The sequence below is a fragment of the Mirounga angustirostris genome, unplaced genomic scaffold (assembly GCF_029215605.1).
Source record: "Mirounga angustirostris isolate CCGP_5_RB_7025 unplaced genomic scaffold, mMirAng1.0.hap1 SCAF_8, whole genome shotgun sequence".
NCBI classification, from domain to species: Eukaryota; Metazoa; Chordata; class Mammalia; order Carnivora; family Phocidae; genus Mirounga; species Mirounga angustirostris.
The window spans coordinates 89243503-89256345 of NW_026991716.1; the positions used below are offsets into that span (position 1 = coordinate 89243503).

General features: G+C 33.7%; 1 pseudogene; it reads left to right on the forward strand.

Annotated features, from left to right (window-relative positions):
* Window positions 1-404: 404 nt before the first annotated feature.
* Window positions 405-978, forward strand: LOC123837055 (small ribosomal subunit protein bS6m-like; annotated as a pseudogene).
* Window positions 979-12843: the final 11865 nt, after the last annotated feature.

Sequence of the window (12843 nt, forward strand, 5' to 3'; positions counted from 1 at the left end):
TAAATTTTATTTTGAAAAACTATAAAATGCTATATGCTTGAATATCCTGGAGATTTGCAATGGATATTGGTATGCTAGAATCTCAAAGAAGCACTGTGTGGATATCAGTGGGAGAGAGATTATAATTCCTCTTAAAACAGTGCAGCTCAAACTTATTTGACTGAAGAAAATTTATTGGTACAAATAGGGGAAGAATTTTAAAATAAGGAAGAAAACTCATGATGGTCTCAACAAATTGAGAAAAGGTGATAAAACTCACTACATATCCATGACAAAAATCTTAGTCAATTATGGAAATCACTTAATATAATACAATGTATTGAGAAAATAAACAAAAATCATACTTAATGGTGAAATGTTAAAATCTTTCCTTCTTAAAAAGGAGCCTTTCGCCGACCAGGAGCCTTCAGGCCCAGCATCCGTCAGGCCCCCGCGGTCCCCGCCCCTCCTGCGTCCCGGGAGCTGGCTCGGTCCCGAGCCGCGCGCGGTGCGACCGGGCATGTCCCGCTGCGAGCTGGCTTTGATCCTGAAAGCCACGCAGCGGCCAGAGACTGCTTGCTGCCTTGAAACGTACAGTAGAAGCCCTGATGGACAGAGGGGCGATGGTGAGCAACTTGGAGGATCTGGGGGACCGAACACTGCCTTATAAGATTTCCTCCCACAGTCAGCGGCACAGTAGAGGAGGGTATTTCTTGGTGGATTTTTATGCACCAGCCACCGCTGTTGAGAGCATAATGGAACATTTGTCTCGAGACATTGATGTGATTAGACCCTCTGACCCAGGAAGTAAAAGAGTGTGAGGGGATTGTCCCTGTCCCACTCGAAGAAAAACTATATTCCACGAAGAAGAGGAAGTGAGAAGATTTACCCAATTGTAGCTTTGTATTTAATTCTCTCACTTTTGAGTACCATGGATTAAAAATTTACAAACTTGACCCTTATATGAGTGTTATTATAGGTGCCATTTAATTTTTCTAAGGAGTTTCTAGCTCTTGAACTCCCTTGCTGTGAGAAGTTGGGGACTGGCTTGCTTAGAGCCACTTTGTAATCTGACGTGCCAGCACATCATTCTTGATTTCCTTTCATTAATGTAATTTCTTTATCGATGAGGACTTTGCCCTACAACAACACTAACACCATTTTGCAGAGCAAAGCTTATAAAAACTGCCTCGGATTGTAAGCTAGTCATTCAGACTGTATAACCGTGCAAAATAAAAATTTAAGACCACTGCAAAAAAAAAAAAGAATCAACACAAATACCCACTATCATGAATTTTACTAGAGGTCCTAGCCTGAACACTAATGTAATAAAAGTAATAAAAACTATATGTACTGGAGAAAAATGAAAAAGCACTATTATCCACAAATTGCATGATTACATATGTAGAAAATTCTTTAAATTGCACAAAATATTAGAAATAATCAAAGCAAATTAGTTATTTTGTTGGGAACAAGGTCAATATAGAAAGTCAATTGTGGATCTATATATCAGCAGCAAATAAAAAAATTATTTTTTACACAAATTCCATTTACAACAGCAAATGTATGTGACACCGAGTTATAAAAAGCTTCAGAAAATGGCTTTCCATAGAAAATAAAACTGGATTAAGAAAAATAAAGCCTAAATAGAGGGGTTTATAGTAATCAGTAATTAGAAAATCAAATATTGTAATGATGATACATTTCCCCAAATGTTTCTATGCATTCAATGCAGCCCTCAATCAAAATCCCAATGGGAATTTTGCGGAAATTTATGAATTAATTCTAAAATATGTCTGTAGGGGTGCTTGGATGGCTCAATTGTTAAGCATCCAAATCTTGGATTCAGCTCAGGTCAAGATCCCAGGGTCCTGAGAGACCCAAGTAGGGATCCAAGCTCAGTGCGGAGTCTGCTTGTCCCTCTCCTTCCCCCTCTGCTGCTCCCTGCCCCCTTCTTGCACCCTTGCCTGAACATGCACTCTCTCTCTAAAATAAATAAATAAATAAATAAATAAATAAATAAATAAATAAATAAATAAAATCTTTAAAATATGTCTGTAAATGCAAGGAACCAACAATATCTAAGACAACTTGCAAAGAAGAGCATAGTTGATTTATTCTATTAGATAGTAAGTCTATTATTAGCACAAGGATATTCATAGACTGATGGAACAGAATAGAGACTTCAGAACCAGACGTATGCACTGAGGATCACAGTAACAATCAGGTTAGTAGGAAAATGTCCTTTTTAATAACAATGCTGGTCCAAATGGCTATCCCTACAGAAGAAAGAAATACCAAGTATCAGCAAGGATGTGTAAAAGTGGGAATTTTTATTTAGTGGAGTTGTAACTTGGCAGAACCACTTTGGAAAATAGTGTGGCAATATCTACCAAGTTTAGCATACACATACATAATGGTCCAGTAATTTCATTCTGAGAGATACACCCATCAGAAATGCATTTTGTATGTGCATGTAAAAGCATGCACAAGAATGTCCTTATTGGCACTATTCATAATAACCCCAACTGGAAACAACTCAAAATGTCCATCTACATGAATGGATAAATCGTTTTTGGTATTGTCATACAATTAAATATTATAAAGTAATTTAAATGTACAAATACAGCCAAACATAAACAACACAAATTTTCCAAGCATACTGTCAAATGAACAAATCCAGGCACAGAAGAAGAGATGACACCATATGATTTCATTGAAAACAGACACAGTAGCTACAAGCATTACAAGTTAGGATAACGTTTACTTTTGGAGACAAGGAAAGGTGTTGACTGGAAGAGTATGTGGGGTGGGGTTCTGAGCTGTTACTAAGGCCCGAATTTTTGTCTTGAGGGATGCTTATATGATTGGGTTTATTTTGTAAGAAACCATCAAATTATATATTTATGCCTTATATACTTTTCTACCTGTAATCTTTCAATTATAAAATCTGCAGTTAACAATTCTGTCCCAAAATATCATGCCCGCAAATTATCTATCTCCTCAATTCTTCCCTTAAAATCTCAAGCAGTGTAAACTTTATGCGAAAGTTTAAAAACACATTTATTAGTTCTTATACAGTGACACCACACTTCATGGTATAATTTATAATCAGAAATATGTTATTAAATGTGTTGTAGTCAATTACAGAGCTTTCTGTCCCATTTTCCTTTCAGAAATAATATGCAAATTAAGAAATACAGGCTTAAAGTAAAAACGTGACAGAAATATTGCATCTTTTACAATAAAGACGGATACCAGATGGAGGAGATGTGAACTGCCTTGGCAGCACAGCAGCAGGATAAACATAACTGGCTACAGATGGAGGTACCTATGAAAGGCAACCCATTTATTCTCCAGAAACTCGTCTCTGTTCAAGTGTCAGAGGGCTAGGTACCCTAGGCAGCAGACTTGTCTCTGTTCAAGCGTTGAAAGGCTAGGTACCCTAAGCAGCAGACTAAAGCATAATTCTAAAACAGGAAAGCTTTTAGAATCACAGAACCCCATTTTCACCCTTGTAGGAGTGATGGATTTATTCTCTGGGATGGGCGACACCAGACACAGCTGAGACTAGGATAGGTACTGGTCTGAAAAAAGTAGAATTCATTGGAAAAAGCTCATTCAGAATTACACCTTCCTGCATCAATGAAAACCAACAGACACTTAGCACTCTATGATAGGCAGAATTCTTAAGATGATTTCCAGTGACACACACCCATATGTAATCTCTTTCCCTCCAGTAGGAACAGACCCGTGAGTATGATATCACTCCCATGATTATATTACAAAGGTGAAAGGAATTTTGCAGATGTAAATAAGGTCCCTAATCAGCTGATATGGAATTATTCAAAGGGAGATTATCCAGGAGAGGCCTGAGTTTATTATATGAATTTTTTAAAAGGGGGGTTAGTCCTTCCCTGAAGTTCTGAGATGCTCTCCTACTGGCTTTGAAGCATACGGCCCTAATATGAGTAGCCCAGGGAAAAAAAGCAGTCCATAGGAGCTGAGGGCCTCAGATCTCCCACTACAAGGAAATGAATTCTGCCAGCCATCTGAGTGAAGCTGGAAGTGAACTTCAAGCTCCATATGAGAACTCAACCCTACCAGTATCTTGAATGGAGCCCTGAAGACTATGAATAGAGGATCCAGCATAACCATCCCCCAGACTCCTGAGCCACAGAAACTGAGATAATATATTTTGTTTAAACCACTAAAGCTGTGATAATTTTTTATGCAGAAATAGAAAAAAAAATACACTCTCTTAGTCAGGAAACTGAAGAAATCATTCTCTAGATGAAGAAAAGTGCCCCAGGAAAATCAAGGTAATACTAAACTTTGAAAGTCCACAATGAAACAGCTGTCTCGCTGAACAACTGACCCATGGTGATGCCTAATAGTTAGCATCCCGTCTATGTGCACAAAGCATCCATTTTTCTAATGCCTCATTCCATAATATACATGGACAGACACTGAAAACAAGCTATACCTGACCTGGAGGATCCAGTCTCGCAAGCTAAGTTTTAAAGAAAAAAGAAGTGCTCATTAATCTGTGAAAAATTGAACTGAAAAATACAAGAGTGTTTGGGAAGATTAACAATAGTTTAAAAAAGTAATAACAATTAAGTACATTTGAAAGCAAATTCCAGAGGAAGATACAATAACTGGCATACTAGTTAGTTAAACAAATTGGCTGAACATATGACAGTGTGGGAGAATTGTAACTGGCTCTTCTTTGAGCCCTATCTATACTAGTGTAATAATAGAACACCGAGTATTGATTAATACAAATTTGCTTTATAGGAACATATTCAGAGGACCAGACACTCATTTACTCTAATAAAATTTGGTATATTATGTCAAAACTCAATAAATCAAGAGCTCTCAAGAGAAGCATACTATTTAGAATAGCAAAAATGTAACATAAGAAATATTAAAAATTTGGAAGGGGCTGTGCTGAAGACCCATTGTAGAGTTTGGAAGGGAAAGAGTAAGGCATTTCTGCTATTATTAACATCTTTTTAGCATGATTAGTTTCTGAAAATATGTGTAAGTATCACCTTGATGAAAACAAAAATTAGATTTAAAATATCTGATAGTATGGGTGTCGCCTCTTTGTCTAAAGTAAATTATGTGCTTTCCTCCATGTTACTACTCATTAAAGCACACTAAGTGGTCCCTGAAGGGCTGAAAGAATTAATGTACCCCTCTATGTTCTGTCAAGGACAAGGAAAGACTGTCACTAGGGAGCCACTGGCCCATTAGGCAGAAGGAAAGATTACCAAGTAAAGAGTCTAAAAAATCAAAAGGAGAAAAAGAGGAAGAGAGCTCATGTGTTCACAGTGAGACTAATAAAATTATATGATGGAGTGAACAGGTAACTATACCTGTTAGATATTAAAAATCCTATTTGGAATTCTGATTTCTACCACAAAGACAGAGAGATGCAGGATGTCTAAGCCTAAATAGCATTGGGATTTTCGTGAGATTTTAAAGAGTGTTTTCTTAACCCTGTTGAAACTTGTAAAAAGTTATTAAGGTAAAGACATTTGCAAATGGGCCAAAATTAGAATAAAAAACAAAGAAAATCATGGATAGGAGAAGATACATTCAATTATTATTTGTTTTATATGACAATAAGCATTAAAGGTTAAACTTAAAATTTATAGGCAATCTCATTAAGTTGATTTATTTATGTGGTATATATATATATATATATATATATATATACACACACACACACACACACAATCGAATATTATGCAGCCATCAAAAGGAATAAGATCTTGCCATTTGCATCGACGTGGATGGAACTGGAGGGGGTTATGCTGAGCGAAATAAGTCAAACAGAGAAAGACATGTATCATATGATCTCACCGATATGAGGAATTCTTAATCACAGGAAACAAACCTAGGGTTGCTGGAGTGGGGGGTGGGGTGGGAGGGATGGGGTGACTGGGTGATAGACACTGGGGAGGGTATGTGCTCTGGTAAGCGTGGTGAATTGTGCAAGACTGTTGAATCTCAGATCTGTACCTCTGAAACAAATAATGCAATATATGTTAAGAAAAAAAAAAAAGAAGAAGAAGATAGCGGGAGGGGAAGAATGAAGCGGGGGAAATCGGAGAGGTAGACGAACCATGAGAGACGATGGACTCTGAAAAACAAACTGAGGGTTCTAGAGGGGAGGGGGGTGGGAGGATGGGTTAGCCCGGTGGTGGGTATTGAGGAGGGCACATTCTGCATGGAGCACTGGGTGTTATGCACAAACAATGAATCATGGAACACTACATCTAAAACTAATGATGTAATGTATGGGGACTAACATAAGAATAAAAAAAATAAATAAAATAAAATCTTAAATAAATAAATAAATAAATAAATAAATAAATAAATATTCTGGTCTGTTACCATTACTTTAACTTAGCAGAGTACAGATAATATCCTAAGCAATTTTCTGTACACAATTACTGTTTTGATTTTCATAGTAACATTTAAGGTGAATAGGGCATGTACCACTGTATCCATTTTACTATCACACATGTAGGATTCAGAGGAATAAAATATTACTCTTAGTGATGTACTAACCTTGAAGAGGCTAGATAAGAAAACATGAAACTACAGTACCTAAAACAAAAGCTACTTACGTAGAAGGAAGAAAGGTATGGATATAAAAGTCTCTTTTCTGTTTGGTCAGTAAGACTTAATAAATAGATTTATCTCACTTCTTATTGCCTGCTTTTTAAAGAATACTTAAATCATCCAAAAACTTGAGGACAGACAAGAGATAACTGAATTAGGAAATGTTTACAAATATTCTCATTTGTAACAGAAATGTTCTTTAACCAAGAGACTAACCAACTTGTCCTAGCTCACCACTGGATAGCTGAATAGGTGAAATATTTATATCAAATAATGTGAAAATAAAACAGTGGATATGAAATAAGCACAGGACACTTAATGACCTGAGGTTATAAATAAAAATGAGAATTTCTAATTGTAAGTGATCAGGAAATTATTAATAAAATTATTAGCAAAGGATACAGACCATTTAGGATAAGTTAGATTTCACTAGGCAGACATGAATTAACGGCATTTCATGTGCCACAAGTATAGATACAGACATGGGAAAAGTAAAGGTTTATTGGAGAAGATGAAAATTAGACAAGGATATCATGTATTCTTGAATATATGGATAAATTTATTAGAATAAAATATAAGCTTAGGAAAGTAGGGGAGAAACACACAACCATATACATACATACCACAACAATCTAGAAGATGCCATAATAACTAAATACTTGACTGGATTTATAGAATAGAGAGGAAAGGAAAATAAGAACACCTAATAGAGAGTAGGTGTTTGAGGATGATACAGAAAACACAGTAAAAGAAAAAACTTGGATTCCAAGCTAAAGTACTCAAGATTAAGTAAAGCATGGATTTAAATTTGGTCAAATACAAATGTCTTTGTTCCAGCATCCAAACAAGTACTTAATAAATTACCTTCTTATTCACAATTTATTTTCATCAGTATATATTTTAAAACTTACATTTATGTCACACATCTTATGAGCCATACAAATTCATCTTAAAAGGTCCTCATTGAAACTAATTATAATATGCAGGGGGAAAAAAAGAATCCATACCAAAATCCACTGGCTTCTGAATTCACCAAAATAAAAATAAATCTACTTTCCATAGCTAAAGGCATATAGTAAAGATTTCCTGTAAATTTAACATATAATTAAAATAGGCAATAACTAAAAATATGAAATAGTCTTCATTCTAAAATTGACTATTGTGTAGCTATTTAGTTTTGAATGACTCATTTTCTTTTTGTTAATTTTTAAGAGTTGAAAAGATAGCACAGAGAATTTCAGTACACTTTTGCCCATCTTTCGCTAATGTTAACATCTTAAATTATGATAAAAAATTGTCAAACCAAAAAAAATCGGCACAATACTACTACATTACAGAATTTATTCCAATTTTAGGTGTTTTTTTTTTTAACTAAAATCCTATGTTCTGTTTATAGAATTATGACATGAAAGGGATTTTTAATTGTTTTGTTTCATTTTACTTTTCAGCACTTTAGAGATGTCTCCATCATATTCTGGCTTGTATAGTTTATGACAAGAAGTCTGCTGTAATTCCTATCTTTGTTCCTCTGTAATGTGTACTTCTGTCCTCGAGATTTTCTCTCTGCCTTTTGTTCTCAAAAATTTCTATGCGATATACCTAGGTTTCTTTTTGTTTATTTGTTTCATTAGGCATTTATTCCAGTTGGTGCTCTCTATTTTAATTTGATTTATGCTTTGGAAGTTGTCACTAGATTTAGAAAATTCTTTTGCAAAGATTTCATCTGCCCTGTTTCTTACTTCTTTTTCTGGATTCTAATTATACATTTCTTGACAAAAGATAGTCTTGGGTGCACTGTTTTTTAACTTTTTTCTCTTTGTGTTTAAGTTTACTAATTTCTACCAGCCTATCTTTAACTTCCCTAATTCATTCTCAGTTGTATTTAATTTGTTGATGAGCAAGCGCACCCAAAGTATTCTTTTTCTCTATAACTGATTATACATTTGTGGTCTTTCCATTTCATTCTTTTCTATAATTTCCAACTCTCTGCTGAAATTACTCACATGATCTTTCATACTGTTTATCATATTCTTTAGAGTCTTTAATATTTTAAACATTTAAGTTCTCTGTCAGCTAGTTCCAATAGATGTGTCATATCTGACTCTGATTCTGGTAACTGGTTTGTCTCTTTAAAATATGTTGTTTTCTCTTACCGTCTGTATGCCTTACAATTTTGTTGTTGTTGAAAACTAGATATATTGAGTGGAACAGTCAATGCTTTGGTATCCAGTGTTTAGCCTGGAAATGTGAACATCTTTCCTTCCACTATGTCTTTAGTACAAGGATTTGAGTTAATCCAGTTAGGAGTTAAGCTGGGTTTGAGGATTGTTTAATATGGTAATGATCAGTCCACCACAGGTTTCTAATGCTTCTAGCAATACACTGTCAAGTTAGGGGCTGGTATTGTGTAGGTTTTTGTTTGTTTTTATTGTTGTTTTTGTCCCTTTAATGTTCTAACCTTGACTTTAGGTCTTTCCTTTGCACTGCCCCTCAGAGAGGCTTTCTTTACATTCTCTTATCCCTCCCCTGTACTTCTCTCAATATTATTTTGCTGTTATTTGTTACTTAAACTTGTTAGTCTAAGGGAGAAGGATAAAGCATTACAGATATCTTCTCTGTTGTTACTAGTTATTAGGGCTCAATCTTTGGAAGGTACCATGTTCCTGTGTCTCCCTATGTGGCTTCCTCAGCATGCCTGTCCCTCTCTGGATACAGCTCTAGGTCTAGCACATGTTCCTACCCCTACCTTACATACAGGGTTATTTTCTGTTTTCTTCTACATGTTCCGGTAGATTTTCTCCAGTAAGGGTGACAGTGTCATTTTGTCATTCCCCAATAGATCAAGACTTGTTCCACAAGTAAGACAGGAGAGAAGTATCCCTGTGGAGTTTCATGTCCACCCCCCCCCCCCGCCATGGCTGCATTCCTACTCCCATAAATCTACACCACACATAAACATTTACTTGCAATTTTTACTAACATTCCCCAGAGAGCACAGCCTCCAATTTCTGTAGCACCCTGGGCTTCACAATCTCTTGCAGTGCACAACTGCCCTACAACAATTCATCAACCATTCTTTCTCAACTTTTCTACTAGCCTCTGATTGCATCTATTCCAGGGATCCCAGGTAAGGTTGTGCTTGCTTCTCTTCTATGTGGACATAACTTTCTCTTCAGGTTTCAGCCCAGTTGGTTACCCTGCCTCTTCTGCTTCTGATTCTAGAAACTTCTTGAATTTATAATTTATCTAGTGTTTCTTATTTCTTGTAAGAGGCAGAGAAACACAATTCACTAGATCAGAGGACTTAGGATAGTAAAGCATAAATAATCAAGGCAGAGCTCTAGTCCCAAAAGATTGCACTAACTAATAATATGATCAAGTTGAAATTTTTTTTGTTTTTAAAGCAATGTTTAAATGAATATCTCCAGCAAATTAATCATTATAATAGTGACAGTTAATGGATGTACTGCTATGTGACTTTTAGTCGGACTAAACTATAATTTTATTTATGCATCTTATTCTTTGTGTTTAGGGATTTTTGACATATGCTTTATGGTACATTAAATCACATCTTTACTTGAAATGTAACTGACTATATTGCCACACAAGAGTTCTGGAAATATTTGAGAAATTAAAATCAAATCAAGACTAGTGAAATAAAAAGGAAATATTCCAAGTCCAATAGAGAGGAATTTGTTTCTCTGCTCATTTTAATTGTACTTAATAATTCATTAATAAGAATAATTTGATTGTCAAAAAAGATATAAAGTATTTAAATATGCTTTACCTTTAAGCATTATACATGAATACCTTTAGTAGATATGTTTCTCTACATTTTCTCTTCAAACTTCGATTGGAAGATATTTTATAAAGAAAAAGAAAGCTCATAATTTTAACCCCACAATAGCCACATCACTCTACATATTCAATCTATAATCTTATAAATGCCAATTGTAGACAAATGCAAATGTCATTATTTGCAACAAAGTCTCTGAAATTATGTAGTTTCTAATGCACATTAAGATGAAATGACTTTTCATTTCTGATGATTACCTATAAAACAGGATTTTAACTGAATTGTCTAGCTATATATCAATTTTATTGATGAAATAATAATATTAAAAAATAAAACTATAATTGAATAAAAATATAATATGTGACATTGAAAGACAGTATCACCTTTCTTAATTTTATTAGATAAATTAAGAACATATTCTGTATGGCTTCCATTTAATTTTAGAACAATTTTGGGCTTAGAACTTAAATTCGTAGGATTCACAAACTAACAGCCTTTTAGCATTTAAACATGACACAAATACATCATAATAAAGAGAACATAAGTTAACACTTATTATTAACTGCATATCAAAATATATATGATTTCAACCTATTTACATTTAAGTAACTTTGAAATTAATTTTACATGACTTTAAAACTTTTTTTCAGAAGTTCTGTTTATACAAAATAAGGTATTGCTATCACATCTTTTCTATAGACATTCTAGATTACATGTCATAAATGCAAGGAAATTTTTTAATGATTAGTGTGTTAGAAGTATTTATCACTGGAAATAAAATTTTAATAAAACATTGTCCAGCATATACTGAAAAGATCTTTTAATCTGTTAACATATTTGATAATGTAAACCATTCTCACATTCTTAGGCTTATTCCAGGCAAGATTTTTTTCCTTTGATACTTCAGAGGATATGTTATATTCCTTTTAATGGTGACATTTTAGCATTTTAGGAGTTACTAAATGCTACTAATAATGCTAAATAGGGGTGGGCAATTCTTCATTTATTCTGAGGAAATCTGAATTAAAGATATATTTCTCAAGTTGATTAAAAAAGCAGGTGGTGCTAATTAAAGAAATGCTTTCATTTGGATCTTTTTAAGTCCATGCAATAGAGTAAATTAAAGAAATAATCCAGGTTTCTGTAAAATATTAATTATTGCAAACAACAAAACAAAGAAGCTGATACACACACACGCACACTTATGTTCATGAGGAAAATAACACTTATCTTGTTCAAAAAAACAATATGTACTCTATTTCCAAATATAAATATTTATTGATCATAATATTATTTGAAATTATTTCCAAATAATGAATATTACTTGAAAATAATAATTAATATTATTATTAAAAGTCCTTGAAGAGGGCATTCATATTTTAGTGTGAGTTGAAACACTATAAAATTATCAACTATTTTCTGCTAATAAATGAATATTTAACAAATACATATTTCAATAACACATAGTATGACATATCATATCAATTATATTTTTCATACTGCAGGTCACTATAAACACACACATACATATTAATGCACTTTGAGAAAATGTTACCCAATATATTAAAAAGCTATGGGTCAATGGAGATGCATCAGAATAAGGGGCAGTGATATATTAAAAATTCATTGGCAACCTTTCAATTTAAATATATGAAGACAATGTAACCAAATTAATAGCATACTCACCACTTTTGTTCTATATTCAGTAATCTCCCCTCTTCTGACTATATAAACCATAAAATCTTACATGAGCCATCTAATTAGTTAATAATGAATCTCAAATTTTCAAAATAGTCCCATTTATCAATTTTGAGAATTTTCATAAGTCTAATTTAGTAATGTCATATGAAGTTTGTAATGCAATTTTCATTTAGATTTCTTAAGCTAAAGGAGATCAAATTATGATCGTGTATAGGATTGTCTTATCCCTTAAATTCAGTAACTGCATCTTAATTCTTCTATTCCATTTATAATTCCCAGTGATTTGGGCCTCATTTGGAAGTAATCTTCTACAAATCACTTACTTCCTGCATTGTTAGGCTCCTTCTCCCCACCCCTAATCAATTTATTTTGTTCTTAGTAATCTAGAACCTGCAGTGTTATTTGTTCCCAACAGTGTCATTCATTCCAAATGGCTTTTTTCATTGTGAATTTTAATATTTTAACTATAATTTCAGGTCATCTTATCCATGAATAATTTTCTTAAAAATGCTGTTTTTCAAAATGTATTTCATATATGTAGTAAATATATATATATATATATATGTAGTAAAGTCAAGATAGTTGTATTTAAGACTAATTACCCCAAAACAGTTATCTTCTCAGCTTGAAACTATATTAAATGAAAAGTGAACCAAGAGGGAATAAATATAAGCACAATGTTAATTCCTAAACAACAGTATTAATTTTCAAAACTCGATGTACAATGG